At 41.1% G+C, this 17403-nt stretch overlaps 1 long non-coding RNA gene across 1 annotated transcript; it reads right to left on the bottom strand.

Annotated features, from left to right (window-relative positions):
- Positions 1-16469: 16469 nt before the first annotated feature.
- LOC116730654 (uncharacterized) lies at positions 16470-17039 on the bottom strand. Its single transcript, XR_004341384.1, has 2 exons — positions 16949-17039; positions 16470-16788 (listed from the first exon to the last, which is right to left on the bottom strand). It is a non-coding gene; the product is annotated as an uncharacterized LOC116730654 (long non-coding RNA).
- Between the last annotated feature and the right edge of the window lie 364 nt (positions 17040-17403).

Genomic DNA, 17403 nt, shown 5'->3' with positions numbered 1-17403 from the left:
TTCACACCAAAAGCTCACTGTTTCTATATAAAGAAGAAACCATATAAAAACATATCTTGTGTAAAAAGACACAAAGTTTTTAGTCTACCTGCGAACCATGAAATAAATAGTAGAATTAGCAAAACTTTTTATATTTGTTAAAAAGGCCACAAGATCATTTTAAAGGGGCAGCATTATGCGCTTTACAGGCATATGGTGCTATTTTATGGCATAAAAAAAAGAAGTTATTTTCAGTTGTTATAACATTTCCATCTATCAAATGTGACTTAAGAGAAATTTGGCTTTGGAACTGCAGATGGGTCTAAAGCATCTTTGCTGGAAAGAAGTAAAATGGATTTGGACATTATTTGTCAGAAATAAAGATTTAAAAAAAAAAAAAAAAAGCTCCTCAAAACTGTTGTTAAAAAGAAAATAGGATGATGTTCTCAGGTGTTTTCCTCCAAATACAGTACCGGGTCTTTCTGGCTAAATAACATCAGTTTTAGTTCTAATAGTAGCAATATTTTTTATTACCTTTCCATCAATCTGTACTTCCTATTATCTTCCATTTGATGGACACTTTCCTCTCCAAAAATGTGTAATTCCTTTGGACACAGAACTCATCATCGAGCCATGAAACTGAACTGTTTTATGGCCGAGCTGTTCGTGCTGCTGCTACTGAGAAGCTGATGCCGTCTTTAGTTTTCAGCCTCATTCGCGACAAAACCAGCAGGTTTTAGTCACATGACCTCAGGGGCCAGCTGGTATGTACAGGTTCTCAGAGGGCTGCTGGCTCTAGGTTTAAGTTACTTTCTAAGGAAGTAAAAAAAAAAAAAAAGTGCTGACATTTTAATGGGACTTTGTCTTCAGTGCTAACAGATCATTTATACTCAAGGCTGTGTGTGTTGGGTTAGACATGGGATGCTTAACTCTAGCACTAGTTCAGAACCAGGCAAAGACTTACCAAATACTTTCACCAGTGTTTTGGAGTGATTTGCTCACTGAGAGGAATTATGTGTTATATTTTGTCACTTCCGTCCTCTAAGAAACAGCTACAAGACTCAACTCACTCAAAACTCACTACGGTTGCATCAAATTCATTTTTCATGTGTTGTGTAATCTGGTCACCTTTGCATGAGAAGGCAGGATGCTTTTTCACCACTTAGCATGTGACAGTGAACGGCAAATTAGTCTGTGTTTAGAACATAATATAGATATTTATCTTAGCTCTGGTAATTTACATGAGAAATAAAGATCAGGTGTCGGTAAGGAATTACGCTTCTCCTGATTGTTTTCATCCTTAGTCTGTGATTCCTTCTAGAGATAATTTGGTGACTCGGCATTAGCTATCAAAAAATTTGCTAGAAACTCTAAAATTGTGGGATTAATCTCACAAAATCTTCTAGAAAAAAATGGTGAAATTTCCAAGCTCCAAAAGTTGAACATTTTCCAATTTTACACATTTTCTGAGTTTCGAAAGTTGAAGATTTCTGACTTCTGAAGCTCTTAGATAGATAGATAGATAGATAGATAGATAGATAGATAGATAGATCTTTATTGTCATTGTCACAAGAACAACGAAATTTTAAAAGTGCCATCAGTCAGTGCATATGCTGATATGCTGATGATTGACTCAACCTCAATGTTTTCTTTTTGTTTTTAGAAAATTTCTAGATTAAACTCAAAATTTCTCAGGTTTTTTAAAATCCGAAATTCACTCCTTTTTATCCTGTATATGATCGTAATACTTAACGTTAATAATCAGATGGTTCTTCTATGCTGAAATATTGGCAGTTTTCAGTCTGTGTGTGAAGCTGCGTGTGATAACGAACACATCTATAGTCTGCAAACGTTGCAGGAAAGGCCTTCCGGAGAAGAACGGTCCGGTCTCCTGGGGACGTTCCGGGTTTCCCCTGCATGGGGAAAACAGCCGACACTAGAAACGTGAAGAGGTGTCATCTGGGAAGGTCGAACTCGGCCGCCAGCTCCGCCTCCCGCCCCATCTAGGAGGTTAATGAACAAGCTGTGGTTTGACGCTCGTGACACACCGCACAGGTGGAGCTCCTGGGAGAGCGAAAAGCGCGCGCTGCGTTCCCTGAATGTAAAGTCAGCTGAGTTATCGCGCGCCGCCATCGGCGCAGATGTTTTATCAGCGAGGCTCTTGGCTCATGATAAACAGAATGTCCGTTCTCCAGCAGCAAGCTGTACGTTATGCTAATACATGACATGCAGCATATGGCGCAGCCGGCTCTGCAGTGCCTCCTACTTCACTCTGCAGGCTCTCTAGCGACACGTTTAACTTTAAATCACCAGGCCGGCTGTCTCCCTGTTCGCCTTTTTATATTCTCACCATAAACTTTTTGGGGTTGTGAAAAATTGATAGGGCTGCTGCAACAAAAAAAAAAGAGAAAGGCTTTTATGGTGCTATAAGTTACTACAGGCGAAAGCCTTAAAAACAATAGGCCATTAGCATACGCCAGTCCATCCATCACCAGACAGAGGCGGCCCCTGGGAGCCATCCATCACACAGGAGCCGGCAGGGCCTCGGGGCCCCTCTGCTCCGCCTCTGGAGACGACACCAACACGGTGAGCTAATATAGTAACTAATAGAAACCACTTCAGCTGTGACCAGAAAGATGAACCCCAGGAGAAACAGTGACATGGTAGTTTGAAAAAAAAACAAAAAACTCAGTTATTAAATGTGTTCAATCCTTTAAATTTGTTCACATTTTTGTCATGTTACAGCAATACACTGAGAAGGGTTTTATTGGAATTTTTTATGATGCCCTCAGTGAAGTGGAAGGAGAATGATTTGCAGTTGAAACCATTTTATACACTGAATAAAATGACATGTACACACTTTTTTTTTTTACACTATCTGAAGTTAAACCAGATCAAACTTCTCTTGCAGTTTGAATTATTATTCCTCATCTGAAGACACATTTGGACGTGAGCTTTAACTTCCTGGCTTCAGATGTTGCTTCAGTATTTCTACATAATGTTCTTTTCCTCATGATGATGTTTATGTTGTGGAGCGCACCGGTTCCTCCTGCAGCAACATGCTACTGCCTCCACCATACTTTCTCCAAACGTAACAACAGTCATAATATCCAAACAGTTCAACTTTAGTTTCATCAGAACACTGGACATGTCTCCTGAAATGAAGATCTTTGTCCCTGTGTGTATCTGAAAAATGCAATCAGGCTTTTTTGTTTCTTTTGAAGTCATGCCTTCCTGCTCACTGACTGACCTTCCAGTCCATGTCGATACAGGATCACGGTGGATGGTGAATCTGTCTTACCAGCTTCAGCAGCGTCTTCCTGAGGTATTTGTTTTTTGTTCTGGGTTCGATTTACAGATTTTGGGCCAGAACCCGTCTTCTCCCTGAGCGCCATGATGGTTGGGCATTCCCATCATGTCTATACTTGGTATAATCCAGTGGCAGGCCGTGCATTTCACACCGAGGCCTTCAGTAGTGCTCCGTCTGAATCAATCCAACCCTCAATAACTATTTTATGGCTATAAAACTTCTACAGCTGCGACACACATAAAAAAAGCATCAAAAATAACTTGATAAAATTGCAATATTATTTAGGAATATAGCAACATTTTACTCACCAAAAATCCTGATTATTTGTACACAAAATCCATCCTCCTTTCTTTCCTCAAGAAGATTTCAATTACTCTGTTGTGCAGATTATCCGTGCGTTTCAGTTCCATGAAGAAGTCCTTTTCTATCGCCGTCGAAGCTAATGCTGAAAGTCCAGCCTGCCCTGTCGTATTTCTGGCATAAGTTTTAATTCGCTTAAGGGCTGAGAATGTCCGTTCAACAGAAGCAGTAGACACGGGGATGGTCACCGCCAAACACACAAATGTGTATAGCTGCCTCATGCTCTCATTCAGATTTTTCTGCTGAAGGAAGTCAAGGAGATCAGTAGCAAATAACAAGCACTCCCAGCAATATAATTTGCAGCGTTCCTTGGAGCCTGTGAGCCAGGAGTACCGCTTGTAGTTAGTAGACTGAAAGTGGCGGACAAATCCTTTTCCCGGTTGTGACAGGCTTGCTAGCTCCGGAGTTGCCTGACCTTGCTTAACAATGTCCAGCTTTTCTTGAAAAGTCCGTCTTGAAAATGGCTTTGACAGTAAATCTCCAACCAAATCCATTTCTTCTCCTCCTTCACCCATTGTGGGTTGAAAACCAGCTATTAAATCAACACAACAATATCTTTGCTTGTGCTACAGATGCAGTTTGCTAGCTCTGGCTAGTACACTCTTTGACTAGCCAATCAGAGCGTGTGAATACGCTGACGTTTCCGTACGCCTGCTAGAGGGCCTTGGGGTCGCTAACTCCAAATCTGATTGGTTGAAGCAACAGTTTGATCGACATTTATTTTATGCTGCAGAACTGATTGTGAAGGCCTCCAGGCAGATTTCTTTGACCTTGGCAACAAATAGCGGCTGAAATGTGATTGGTTAAATGCTTAAATATGAAAATACACGTCTGGAAGCAGCGCAACCAGGGGGCTAGCAATGACAGGAAGTGGACAGACCATTTGGAATTATTTAATACGTATTCATGGACAAAATATAATTAACATCAGTCTGTGATTCAGATATTTTTAGGCCAGCAGAGAAGGCCTTGCAGGCCCTGACGGCCCACCACTGGTATAATCGTTTGACCAGTTGAACACGAATGAACGTACATCCAACGGAAGAATCGGCTCCTGATGCTCGTCCTGGTATCTGGGCTGATTTCTGCTGACTTTCCCATGATATTAAAGAAATGAGTTCCAGACCATCAGATACATCCACAGGTGTGACTCCAATGAACTCACATGTCTCAGTTACCCTGTCAGGAAGTCTCCTACAATCGCTGCCAATCGACTGGTGTAGTGATGTGAGGACAGGAAACAGAAACAAACAGATTTATATTTAGGTAAATAGAACCACTGAGCCTCAGAGCTTTAAATGAGACCCAGAGAACAGCAGCAGTAATGGGAAATAATTTCATGAACTGTGGCACTGTAGGATGCTAAAAGGCTTAAGAAGGTCATATGTATAGTGTTCTCATCCAGGTTGAATTATTACATGCTATTTGGTGCAGATTGACTTCCTGTCAGAGATGCGTGTGTGTGTGTTGGAGCTCCATCGGGGCTCGAACTTTGAGTCAACAGCTGCTTGAGCTTCCGTCGTTAATTCCAGCTGTGGGATTTAACTATGAGTCTTTATGGACTCGTTCCTCTCCAAGAACAAACCAGAGCACTGCGGCACCGCTCACACTCTACAACGGCGTACTGGCAGAAAAATGAAAGAAGAAGGAGGACATTAACGCCAAAATAAGGAAATCTCAGAAAATTTCCAACACTTTTTTGGTAGGAATTTTCTGAGATTCATCTCAAAATGTCTGACTTTTTTTTGACAGAAATTTACTGCTCCCTTTTTTTCTATCTCCAATTTTCTGTCCACACCGATGTACACGTTGTGACCAGAGTGACTGCAGTTTTCTGGCTGATTGCCGATTACCGATCATTAAAAAGCCTGAGCTGCTGATTCCAATTTTGGCTAAAATGCGATTTCTGATGTTTACTTGTCCGAAATGTTGCGAAATGTAGCAAGAAAGTTACTGAGTTGTCAACAATGGAATGGCTATTATTAACTGTGAACATGCAGACATGATCTGGTGGCCTGTCTGTCAGTCAAACCTCTGTAGTAGGAGAGCAGAAGAGGACAGTGGCTGATTTTTAGACCTTTGCTGCGTTAGATAAGATCAGTGGATAAGATCGACTTCACACACAAGTTACTGATCTCCCAAAATTAAAGAACTCGGCACCAATATATCGGTGCCCTAATTGTGAATCGTAAGCTATTCTTCCTATTTTTAGCCCCGGAGCTGCGGTCTCCCCTCCTTTACCAACATCACTTTTCGACACATCACTCGATTTCCATCTCTACAAATGCCAATTAACGCACATTTAAAACCAATTATAGACACTTGGCGCTTAGTAAATCTGGTTATTAAAAGCCGTGTACAACTTCAGCGCATGCAGCCGCCGCCATGCAGCGGACTCCAGCACCGGCGGTCTCTGTCTGCCAGGCGCCGCTCCGCTAACCCCGCTGCGCTGCTCCGTCTAATCTGCCTATAATGACATTTATGGAAGGCAATGAACAGTTTGGTACCTTGCTTTCTCAAGACTCCACCACCCACCGCACACATCGCAGATGTTTTTATGACTCCTCCGAGTAATATTCCTCTCATTTGCATAATGATGTCCCCTGTTTACTATAAACCTGTGCATCTATCTCACTAAGGCCCATTGAACAGGCAGTGGATTTGTACATAAATTGGAATGCAAATGGAATGTAATACTGTTGCATTACCGGCAATGGGCTAAATAAACTACCTGACCTCCTTTCCGCCCCTTTTCCTCGGGACATGGGACTAATATGCAGGGCAGTTATGCTCCCAGAGAGCAGAAATATCATCCATCAACCTGCTGGGAGAAAGTTTTCCAGATAAGAAACTCCATTTGACATTCAGAATGTTTCAATCAGCCGCTCAGGATGAATCGTTGCTGGAACGATTGGAGTGTTGCAAACCTCCGCCCGCCTCACTTTCAGGTCTAAACTCCACGAATCCTCGTCTGTTATTGTTTGATCAATAGATAAATGAATTATGTGAATGAGTAATCCATCCACTCGTTAAGTCTCTACCTCGGAGGGCCTCTGAAGCCCCCTGACTGTCCAAGGGCGTCTCGCTTTGTACCGGGGATCATCATCGACTCCCAGAGCACAGCGGCATGTTAGACTCACACACTACTTAAGATGCAAAGACGCCGGAGTTTTTCCACGAGGCTGCATCAAATGAAGAGCGCCTTTGATTACACAAAGAAAACTGCCTGACCTCATGAAATATTAATACCCGTGTCCTCTCTGTGTCCCCTTTCTGCTGGGTCTGAATATCAACTTTAAAAAAAAATAAAATTATTTATTTATTTTTTATTTCATTTTTTTGGCACTTGGGCCACGACGGTAGGCGCACCGCAGGGCCCTCGTTCTCCTCCCGTCGCATTTAAATTAGATTACCGGGCAAGATAAATTCAAGCGAGTCCGTGACTAAATGCGCTGTGACAAACGCTGACTCAGGTGGCCCAAAGCAAATCAAGACAAAAATCCCCATTCCAGCTGAAGCCCCCACACTCCATTTTTATTGTGAATTTTATTCTCCCCGTGTCAGCCCAGCTTCTTGTGGGAATGGGAGCCATCTTGATCAGATTGAGATTGAGGAAACGCCTAGGTCATTTCACAGCCTGACTATCTGGGAACGCCTGGGGCGATCCTCTGCCTCTCCGAGGCGATGAGTGGCTTATCGCGTAAGTGTTGGTGTATTGCACTTAGATAAACATTCCTCATAAAGCAATGCTGTGTGATTAAAATCAGAGGTGTTCTCTGCAGGGATGTTCTGCTGCTTTATGGTGAAATGTATCAACTGCGGTTATAACCTAAAGATTTGCAGCAGGGGAAAGGATTCAATTTCAAGCATGGGGCCATCTATTTAGATACGTCTTACGAGATGCAGAGTTCTATAAAGCGAAGACGCATGGTCGGTTAAATGGATTGAAGCAACCTGCCTCCAGGCTGGGATTTACAGACCGATTCAATGAAACAGAGTATGCGTTTTGATGAAGGTCGTTTGTCAAATAAGACTGTTTTCACACCATATAGTCCGGTAGACTCGGTTCGATTTGGGACCAAAGTGACAACATTTGTTCCATCTTCAGCTCCTGTGGTTCTCTTTCAAACTGCACTGTGAAAAACAGACCAAACCCTTTGAGCAACCTGTTCCCCTTCTCGCCTGTGGTGGCGTTGCACCAAGAACCAGTGAAAGAAACCACACAAAAACCTCTGAAGAAGACGGTGACAGCAACTTCCATCCTCACAAAGATGGAGTGGCATCGGATTCCAGTGGTAGTAGAGTTTCTCTTTTGTCTTTAGCTAAAGACCATGAGCTGTATTTACCCAGAATGCCCTGCGCAAGGGCTGTAGCTAGTAGCACTGTTGCCCTGCAGAAAGAAGGTTCTCCCTGTTCTGGTCTGGGTACTCCAGTTTCCTCCCGCAGTCCAAAAACCTGACTGCAAGGTTAATTAATCTCCTTCAGTTGTCCTTAGGTGTGTGTGTGTGGGGGGGGGGGGGGTCACGTGTGTATGATTATTTGTCTTGTTTGTCTCTGTGTTGCTCGGCAACAAACGGGTGACCTGTCCAGTGTGTAAGCCTGTTCTGATAATGGATGTATGGATGAACGCCGTGTGCTGGAGACCACTTCCTGTTTCTGGAGCGGTCTCGGTCTGCTTGGCGTTTACATATTGATTAGAACTGAAACCAGGGTTTGATTCTTTGGTTCTATTACACCTTCACACATTCTAAAACCAAACTGGACTTTATAGGAAAACAAACTGGGGTTGGATGAAAGATTAAAGCCGACTGAACAGGGCTGGTGTAAATGCACTCTGATTTGATGAATGAATTGGGCTTCACTGCACTGCTTGATCACTTTTAGATTTACAACAAAAAGCATCACCACAGCATGATGCTGCCACCACCATGTCTCACCTTGAAATTGTCTGAATGACACATGGACTAATTATTTTACTCACCAGGTGATGGTAGAGACAGAGAGAGAGAGAGAGAGATTAGAAAGTTTAGTTGACAAAGTCTTTGGTGCTTGGCCCCAAGAGGAAGACGTTGTGCTGGCAACCGCTGTCAGAGAGAATGAGCCGCTGTGTATGAAGATTAGAGATGTCTTCCCCCCCTTGGGCCCGGACACCGGTGGTGGAGAGGATGCCGAAGACTGAATGGATATTGAAGAAGCCACGAGCCGAAGGTGGAGGAAGGTTGAAGCTCAGCCAACGAGCGGAAGCAGATGAACAGCTTGAGCTTATCAAGGGAGCGACGCTTGATGCCTGGAGGAGGAGATCATCACCGATAGGTTGGAATCGAGGAGCATGACGACATGTTTGGCTGAGACGGTGAGATGACTAGAGTCTTCCAGTTTGAATTTTTGCCTAGGATTCATTTGGTTTATGGTTGTCTAGGTGAACAATTTGAATATTAATGGATGGCATTATTTTTTGATTTTTATTCATAAAAATAAAAATTATTTTTTTATTTAATTCAGTTTATCCGTGTAAAGCCAATTTACAACATGTCATCTGTAAGAACTAAATCATACAAAATATGTACATTTAGTTTATATGCTTCACTCCACAGGACCGACTCTTTCAGGAATTAGAACAAACTAGGAATCCAGAGGAACTCACCTCACTACCTTAGACCGACATGATCAGAACAAGAATCCAGATACTAGTTCATAAATTATGGATTACTTATTCTTAAAAATTGGGAACTAACATGTAGTTTTATACTTTTTCATCTTTTGCTCTTTCCTTTGGCTTGTTGTTTTTGTTGTATTTCCTTTTAATTCATGTAAAGCACTTTGAATTGCCGGAAAATGTGCTATATATATAAAATGACCTTACCTTACCTTATATTACCCACTCTGTCAGTCTGTCACATAGAACTCCAATAAAATACATAGAGATTTGTAGTTATGTGAAAACCTTAGAGGGTATTAACACTTCTTCAAACATCTGTAGTTTGTGTAACACAACATTTGTAAAACTCCAAAAATGTGCAAAAACAAAACCAAATTTCTCTAACATGATGTCATTGCAAAAAAATTCCACGTGGATGCTGTAGGGGGCAGTAGGTGGGCATGAACAAATTGAGTCCAGCACACACTCAACTGTCTGATCAGGTTCAACATCTCATCATCCTTCACATGTAAGCTGCTGCTGCTGCTGCTCGTTCACATGCCCACAGAGGGGTCGGTCTATACACCCCCCAAAAAAGATGATTTGTGTGTTTGGTTCATTCAAACAGCATTTTGCGGTCCTGAAGACCAGGAGGAGGACAACAGGGAGGCTTTTGAAGGCTGTTGCCGTGGCTTCAGAAGGGTGATTTCCTACTAAGTAAATTAGCCACAAACAGCTTCAGTGGCCTTTCAGTGAGCGGAAGGAGAGTGTGTTGGACGTAGTTGTTGGGGTTTTATGTTTTGGGATGAAGGCATGAGTCAGTGTGTCACATTGCGCCTTAAAGAACAGTCACTAGCTGAAATGATCTCACTCCTCACACGCCAGTATCCACTGGTGGCAACCGGTGGAAATAATCACCCAAATTGCTCTGGTGCTGTTTTACAGTTCAGTGGCCTTTGTCCCACGATGAGCTCGTTCAACACCAAGCCTCCGCTGGGTTGGCTCGCTAAGCTTATTAGAGGATTTTCTGCAACTTTGTGACCGATCAAACGGCCTTGGTTTGATCCTCCGGCTCGCTCTGATGTGTTTGTGTTTCTGTTTTTTGCTGGATGTTTCGCCTCCCACGTTTCCCTCCCAGTTATTCATTTGTTGTTGTTTTTTTTGGGGGGGGGCACAGGGGGCTGTGGGTTTATTTGGGAGGAAGCTCAGTCTGAGTTTTGAGATGTGTCTTAACTCTGGGGTGAAGAACGTTGCTGCCACCGCCAGCCTACGCCGGGCGGCCCGCCCCGCCCACTGAGCTGGAACCTGGAGAACTCAGGGGAGCTCATCCTATCAGTCATCTCGTAACCGCGGCACTGCCATCCCATCATGAGACTCCCAGCTCTGCTCCATGCTTGGCTCCCCCAGCAATATAAAGTTGCCCATGTAGAAACGTCTACTGATGGAGGGGACTTGCTGCGCGACGTCTGATTTCTGATTTATTACCCTGTTGTGTATAAACAATATGAGCTCAACAGGAACACAGGCTGCCGGTTCCCCCTCATCCCCACCCAACAGGATCTGCTTTTGTATTCTCCTTCACCTCCTCAGGATCAGATCATTTGTAGCTTGTATTTGTTGTGGATTTTCTCCACTGCAGGGTCAAAACTACAGGCTGACGTTATATTCATATAGTGCTGTGAAAATAAGCGCTCACTACCGTATGGATTCTGCTGTTGTTGCTTTTTTTGTGTCGCAAGTTTTAGTTTAGCAAACGTCTTACTTGGGGGTCTGTGCGCAGCATACCCATCAGGTTGAAACGCAGACATTGACTAGACCACTTCAAAACCACACCGCAAAAATAAACAAGCACTAAAAACAAGCATCTAGTTTTTAGTGCAATCAAACCCAAATTAGTACATTTCTGACTTGAATGATATTTTTTTTGTTCAACTAACTTTATTTCTAACTTTCTAGAAATAAAAATTGTTTGAATTTAGCTAATTTTATCTGTATTTACAGCATATGTCATCTGTAAGCAATAAATTGTCCTAAAAACAATATGTACAATGATTCCCCACTCTGTTGGTTTATCACATAGAATTCCAATAAAATACAATGAGATTTATTATGTGAAAAAGTTTAAGGCTTGAAAAATATCAGCATAAGTTCTAATATAAATTCTAAAAGACATATAATCTGAGTCAGAAGTTTACTAATGGTTGTTTCATGGATATAACAATACAAATTATTCCTGAAACAGAGCACTGCCTCTTATACCAGTGACCGATTCACGTTACATGCTGCCGCCATGGAAACAGTGAGGATCTAAAGTCAATTAGCAGCTTTGCTATGGTTTTCACATGGATTCCTCTCTTAACTAAAGCACTTGTGAATATTTAAAAGGCCCGGAGAGGTTCTGGGGAGGGAAGTCATCACACGGCAACGCGCTTGTCAAGCTTGTCACATCTATTTTACGGGCAGTTGAGTCCAAATATTCCACGTTTCTATCTCATTAAGGCTAAAATGAATGTTTAGTTTAGACATTTGACTACATTTACCTTCCATTTGGATTTTTAATTTGGGTTTTATCACAGGTTGAAACTGTGTGCTGAGAAGCCAGAGAACATTGGCAAGTCATAACCATAAGCAGGACTCTGGGCCCGACGCTCCTCCGTGGCTCTGAGTGAAGGGAGGGGACGATGTCCAGGGGCATGTTGTGGATTTCAGGCGACTGAGCACTTAAGCTCCAAAAAAGAGAGAATCAGATGGTACAGAAGTCACAGGGAGCCAACAGTTCATTGGCAGAGACTTTATATCACCAATTTAATCACCAGAGAAACCCAAACAAATGTCCTGACGTGCTGTAGTCTTTAGAGAGCAAGGAGGTGGAGAAATACAGAAAGTTTCCACGGGTTTTTTTAAGGTCACACCATGTGCCGAGGAGAAAGGAGAAAATTATGAGTTGAAGATAAACAACAGAAATGCACAAATTGATACTTGATATCATTTGAACATATATAATTTCACTTCAGGTATTCAGGTATGCTCATATGTTAATGTTTATTTATGAGTCTTTATGCAAATAAATATTTCCCCCCCAGGCTGTTTAAATATATTTCAAAAGGTAGCAGCTGTAATTAAAATACTGTGAATCAAAGAGCAGAGATAGGGACTCCGGTACCGTCGCCCGCGGCGCCGGTAGAGCATGCCTGTTTCTGTCACACCGGCTGTAGCGACTTCTGGGCACAAAACCTTCAGTCAAGGAGAAAATCAAACTGCAGCCACTCTGGCATAAAACTCATCTATAATTTCATCTGCCACCTGAAAACTCCTCCAGAAAAGTTGTCTGCTAATATCAACGGTTGATGTTAGCATCTATGCTACAACAAGCTGTAGATGCTAGTGTATTACTGCATTAGCATCAACCAGATGTGAAGTAAGTTAGCTTCTTGTTGACTGGAGATCTTTAAATGAGGAATGTAATGTGACTTTCTGATTGTTCTCTATATTCAGAAAAAGGAAGAAGTTATAAAGTCCAGTATTCTTAAGCTTTTCATGTTTTACTAACTTGTTGGTCCAGGCTCATTTTGGTACATATTAAAAACTATATGTAATATGCTATAATCAAGAAACCTAAGTAATATGCCACATAAATATCCATCTTCATCGACAGGTTTTCTGAATGAAGCAAAGCAAAGCAACGTGGCAGACAGAGCATCGAGTCTGTTCTGTCTCACACAAAAGAATTGCAAGTTTACAGCCAGATATAAAGCCATTACTGAATCAATAGTACAGGACCTTATTTTTCGTGCAACCTCCCCATCTCTGATTGACAGGACCTGATTTATGAACTTTGTGGTAGAGAAGAAGTACTGCCCACTAAGTTGCAGAACAGTAACCAGGAATCTAAGGCTGTTTTCACACCTGATATTCCCCTAGACTCAGTTGAGCAAAATGTAAGCATTTGTTACATTCCCAGCTTCTGTGGTTCGCTTTCAAACAAACCCTTTGAAAAACCTGTCCCCCTCCTCGCCTGTGGTGGCGCTGCACCAAGAACCACTGAAGGAAACGTAACAAAAACATCTGAAGAAGACGCAGAGCGCAAGTTCCTTCTTTGCCAAACAAAAACAAGAATGGAGTGGCAGATTTCTAGGTTACCTTTGGTAAAAACCACAAGTCATTTCTCACGGTACAGTTGCGTGTTTGCTTTGTTTGGTTTTTTTACCCAGAATGCCCTGGAATATAGTCCACTTCCTGCATTTGGAGCGGTCTCCGGTCCGCTTGGCGTTCACATATGCATTCAAGCCACGCCAGAATTCAGTTCAACCTAACCCAGTCGAGGTTTGTAGACAGACCAGGGTTTGATTTTTTTTTTTGTTTGTTTGGTGACACATTCACACCTCCCTAAGTAAAGCAAACTAACTGTCCTAACGGTTCGTTCAGCTCTGTGATGAACACAGAAATCTGCTCAGCTTCTTCAAGTTTTCTTTTTCACATTATCAGTCCAGGACTTCTGGAAATATCCCCTAACAAACACTGTCTCTGAAGAGCTTTCTATTCAGCTTACGTAATCCACTTGATGAATTAAAACGGATTTTCTCCCACATTTTAAAGTGGCAGCAGCCAGAACCTGCGTCGGTGATCAGGACGTGTTGTTGTGAGTCGCGCAGGAGCCAGTAGGCCGAGAGAAGTGGATTAACTTCACGGTGGAGAGGAGAAGTACTTGTCATTTCGGGATGGCACAGGGATATCTCTATTTGCTCTGCTAAGCTCTCAGCGAAATGTTGAATTGCGAAAACATTACACCTTCCTGAATAACTCCGGTATTTCTGGTGCCATGCCTTGTCACACATCCAGCTCGGAGGTCAAACCGTCATAAACCATTCTGCCCACGCAGCGTCCAAGGACGAGGCTGATTATGTTCTACAGATTGATGGGGTTTGATTGACACCCTTAATTAATTGACATTTTCATTCAGAGACCAACAGTCTTACACACACTGTGTTAGGATGCGTGTGGGGGTGTGTATGACGCTAAAAAGGAGAAACAGATTCAAAAAAATAATATAGCAGTTATGGACCGACTGCAAGAACCTTCATTCAAATTCAATTCAAGTCCCAGAGGGAAATGAAATGTTGCTGCCTGTATTACAGCAACTCAGACCAAACCTCTGACTGAAGACACTTGCTGTTGTCATGAAGAGGACCAACAGCACACTTCATAAAAAATGTTATGAGTGCTCGACTTAGTTTCTCTAGTGATTACATGAGAGGCAAAACGCTAATAATACTTGAATCAAGTCTCAAACCTTTAAAGGTGCAGCAGGTAGCTTTTAAAAAAGCTGTGTTGTTGTTGTTGTTTTTTTTACACATTTGTTAGAACTGTCACCATGTTTCACCTCTTCCCTTCATTCTTCCCATATGAAGAAATACAACAAATAGTAAAGGTAATTTTATTTATATATATGGAAGAATAATATAATGATAAGATCATTTATATTGCTATTTCCATTGTCGTGGAAAAAATACTATTTGCAAGCACTGTTCAGGTGAAATCACTCAATCAGGTTTATTCATATATTGTGCACAATACAGAGAGCTTGTAGGACAATCAGTAATGAAGCAGGTCTGGATGAAAAGCTGCCAGTCAGAGAAACACATGAGTTTTATACCAAGGATAAAGAATTAACAACAAAGGCGAGACAGTCTGGTTCTGTAGAAAACAACTTTCCATCCTGTGTTTTGTACTGTGAAGTATTTATTTTTCATTTAGCTTTACCAATTTTGATTATTTTTTCTTCAAAATTGCTGAATTTTTGCATTTTCCCATTCAAATGCTCAGAAGAGCAGCAGCTGAGCCTCACCTTGGATTGATCAACCTCTCTCTAACTGCACTGGCTGCCAGAGCATGCTCCTCCTGTCTGTACGTCGCCAATAAAATGGTTAAAAACCTTCTAATATATGAACTGATTTTCCATCATTTAGCTTATATAATATAATGTACATGTCAATGGTGCCAACCAATCAGGCTTTGCTAGCTGCAGAGCAGAAGGGATGAGCAGCAGCACATAGAGGGGTGATTGACAACGCTAATGAATGCGTCACCTGAATGCAGATGAGTTTGATTTGTTCACAGATTATCTGTCCCACGACATAGCGATAGAGTCAACACATATGTTAAAAAACATTTTTTATAAAAGTGACATACTTCTGGTTTCCATTCTGGTGTCAATAAATTACAGCTCGATTTTAAGCGTCACTGCAAGGGCTGTGAATACTTATTTAAATGTGATTTCTTGGTTTGGTTTACTATTTTTTTAACAGTTTGCAAAAATCTCAAACTAAAAAACACATTATATTCTAACGGGGTCTTCACATGTAATTTTGTGGGGAAAACAATTTAATCTGGAATAAAACTGGAACACAACAAAAAGTGGAAAAGCGAAGCGTTGTGAATACTTTCCAGCTTGCTCTCTCTGTCTGTGCTTCTTAACGTATAAGGCTTGCAAAGAGAGCAAATACAAATAGACGGACAATCATGAATAGAGCCTCTGTGCTTGTCAGAAAACTATTTACCAGGCCCGTGCAGAGACCACTGAAAGGGCAGGTGCTCAAAAAAAAAAAAAGGGCACATCTAACCGCATTCTAGGAAAGACTATTAACAAAACCACACAGCTTTCAGAGCTTAATAAAAATGATAAATTACAAAATTGTGAGACATACAATATAAGCTAAGGAAAAACTCTATATGGAGCATAACACTATGCATATATTAGATATTTTATTAGTAATTTCTTTCTGCAGGTCTATTTTGTTATAGGAAAGTATTGCAATATTCAAACCCGCAATTTAGCAAAATATGTAAATCAGAGCTGATGGTTTAGCTCCGATTTACATATTTTGTCTTTACAGAATTACACTATTAAAAATATAAATATTGTCTTTTGCAGCTTGTGATTGAAGGTTACCTGTTTCCAAAACTGCCTCCAGGGATTTTTTCTGAAAAGTGTTCCACTTTACCATAGCACACATATGGGACTCTGATCCACTGTGCTCTTTAATTTTCTGTAATGCTTTGTTCCATCTGTTTAATCCTATTGTCTTCCATGATTTGCGGAACATGTGCTTTTCTTCATTCAAAAAAACACGACAGCTAAAACAAAACATGGAATTTAAACTGGGAGAATACTCCAGCCATGGGTTACTCTTATACCATTTATTCTGAAAAGACCTTCCTTCTTCATTTTTAGGAAATGACAGCTCTGGTTGGCATGGTCCTTGGTTTACACAATTTTGGATAAATGCTTCATCATATTTTATGTTGAACTGCAAGACATGTGCTGGGTCATTTGGGTGTGGAAGGTCCATTAAAAATATGAATGGCTTCTCTCTGACTTGTTGCTCTGCATTTTCATCCATAGTGTTTATTTCTGACTGTTGTCCCTCTCCTTGCCTGTCTTCCTGTGTTGTTGACTGCATTTTTGTCTCCTCCTCTGATCTATCACTTTCCTTCTGTCCATCTGGGAGCAAGAAACAAACTAATCATTATTCTACACCTAAATTTAGTACATCTTAGCATAAGAAAAACACAACAGATGCCCTGTAATATTAAATATATTGTTCACTACCAAAAGTTACATGTTGATAATGTAAAGAACATTTTTTTTTTTTTGTTCGTACCTGCAGTACTCGTTCTGACCCAGTCGGTCAACAATCCACTACCTTTTGCTGCATCTATCAATTCTTTTCTTTTTTGTTTCTGCCGTCTTTCTTTACGCGGCATCTTTGAACTGAAAAAAGCAAAACATAATGAATTATGATAAGAACACTGTATTAACCACACTACCAATTATTTACCTTTGTGTTTAAACCAATATGTTTTTCAGTCCTTAGCACAACATAATATTAATTTCAGAGAAAAGGAGGCCTCTGCTGTGGAGCTCAATATGTTTCACAATTATTCTATTAAAAATATAATAATAACCTCAATTAAATAAAATACAATTGTGATCAATACATTTTGAATTGAAACAATTTTTAAACAAAAGTTTTGCTTAAAAATTTTTTTTAAAAATTAAAATCAGAGATTTATGTCTCAAAGTGAGAAAAATTATTTGTGAACAAACTTATTTGCT

The sequence above is a fragment of the Xiphophorus hellerii genome, chromosome 13 (assembly GCF_003331165.1).
Source record: "Xiphophorus hellerii strain 12219 chromosome 13, Xiphophorus_hellerii-4.1, whole genome shotgun sequence".
NCBI lineage: Eukaryota > Metazoa > Chordata > Actinopteri > Cyprinodontiformes > Poeciliidae > Xiphophorus > Xiphophorus hellerii.
This window is presented reverse-complemented; position numbering and strand designations above follow the sequence as displayed.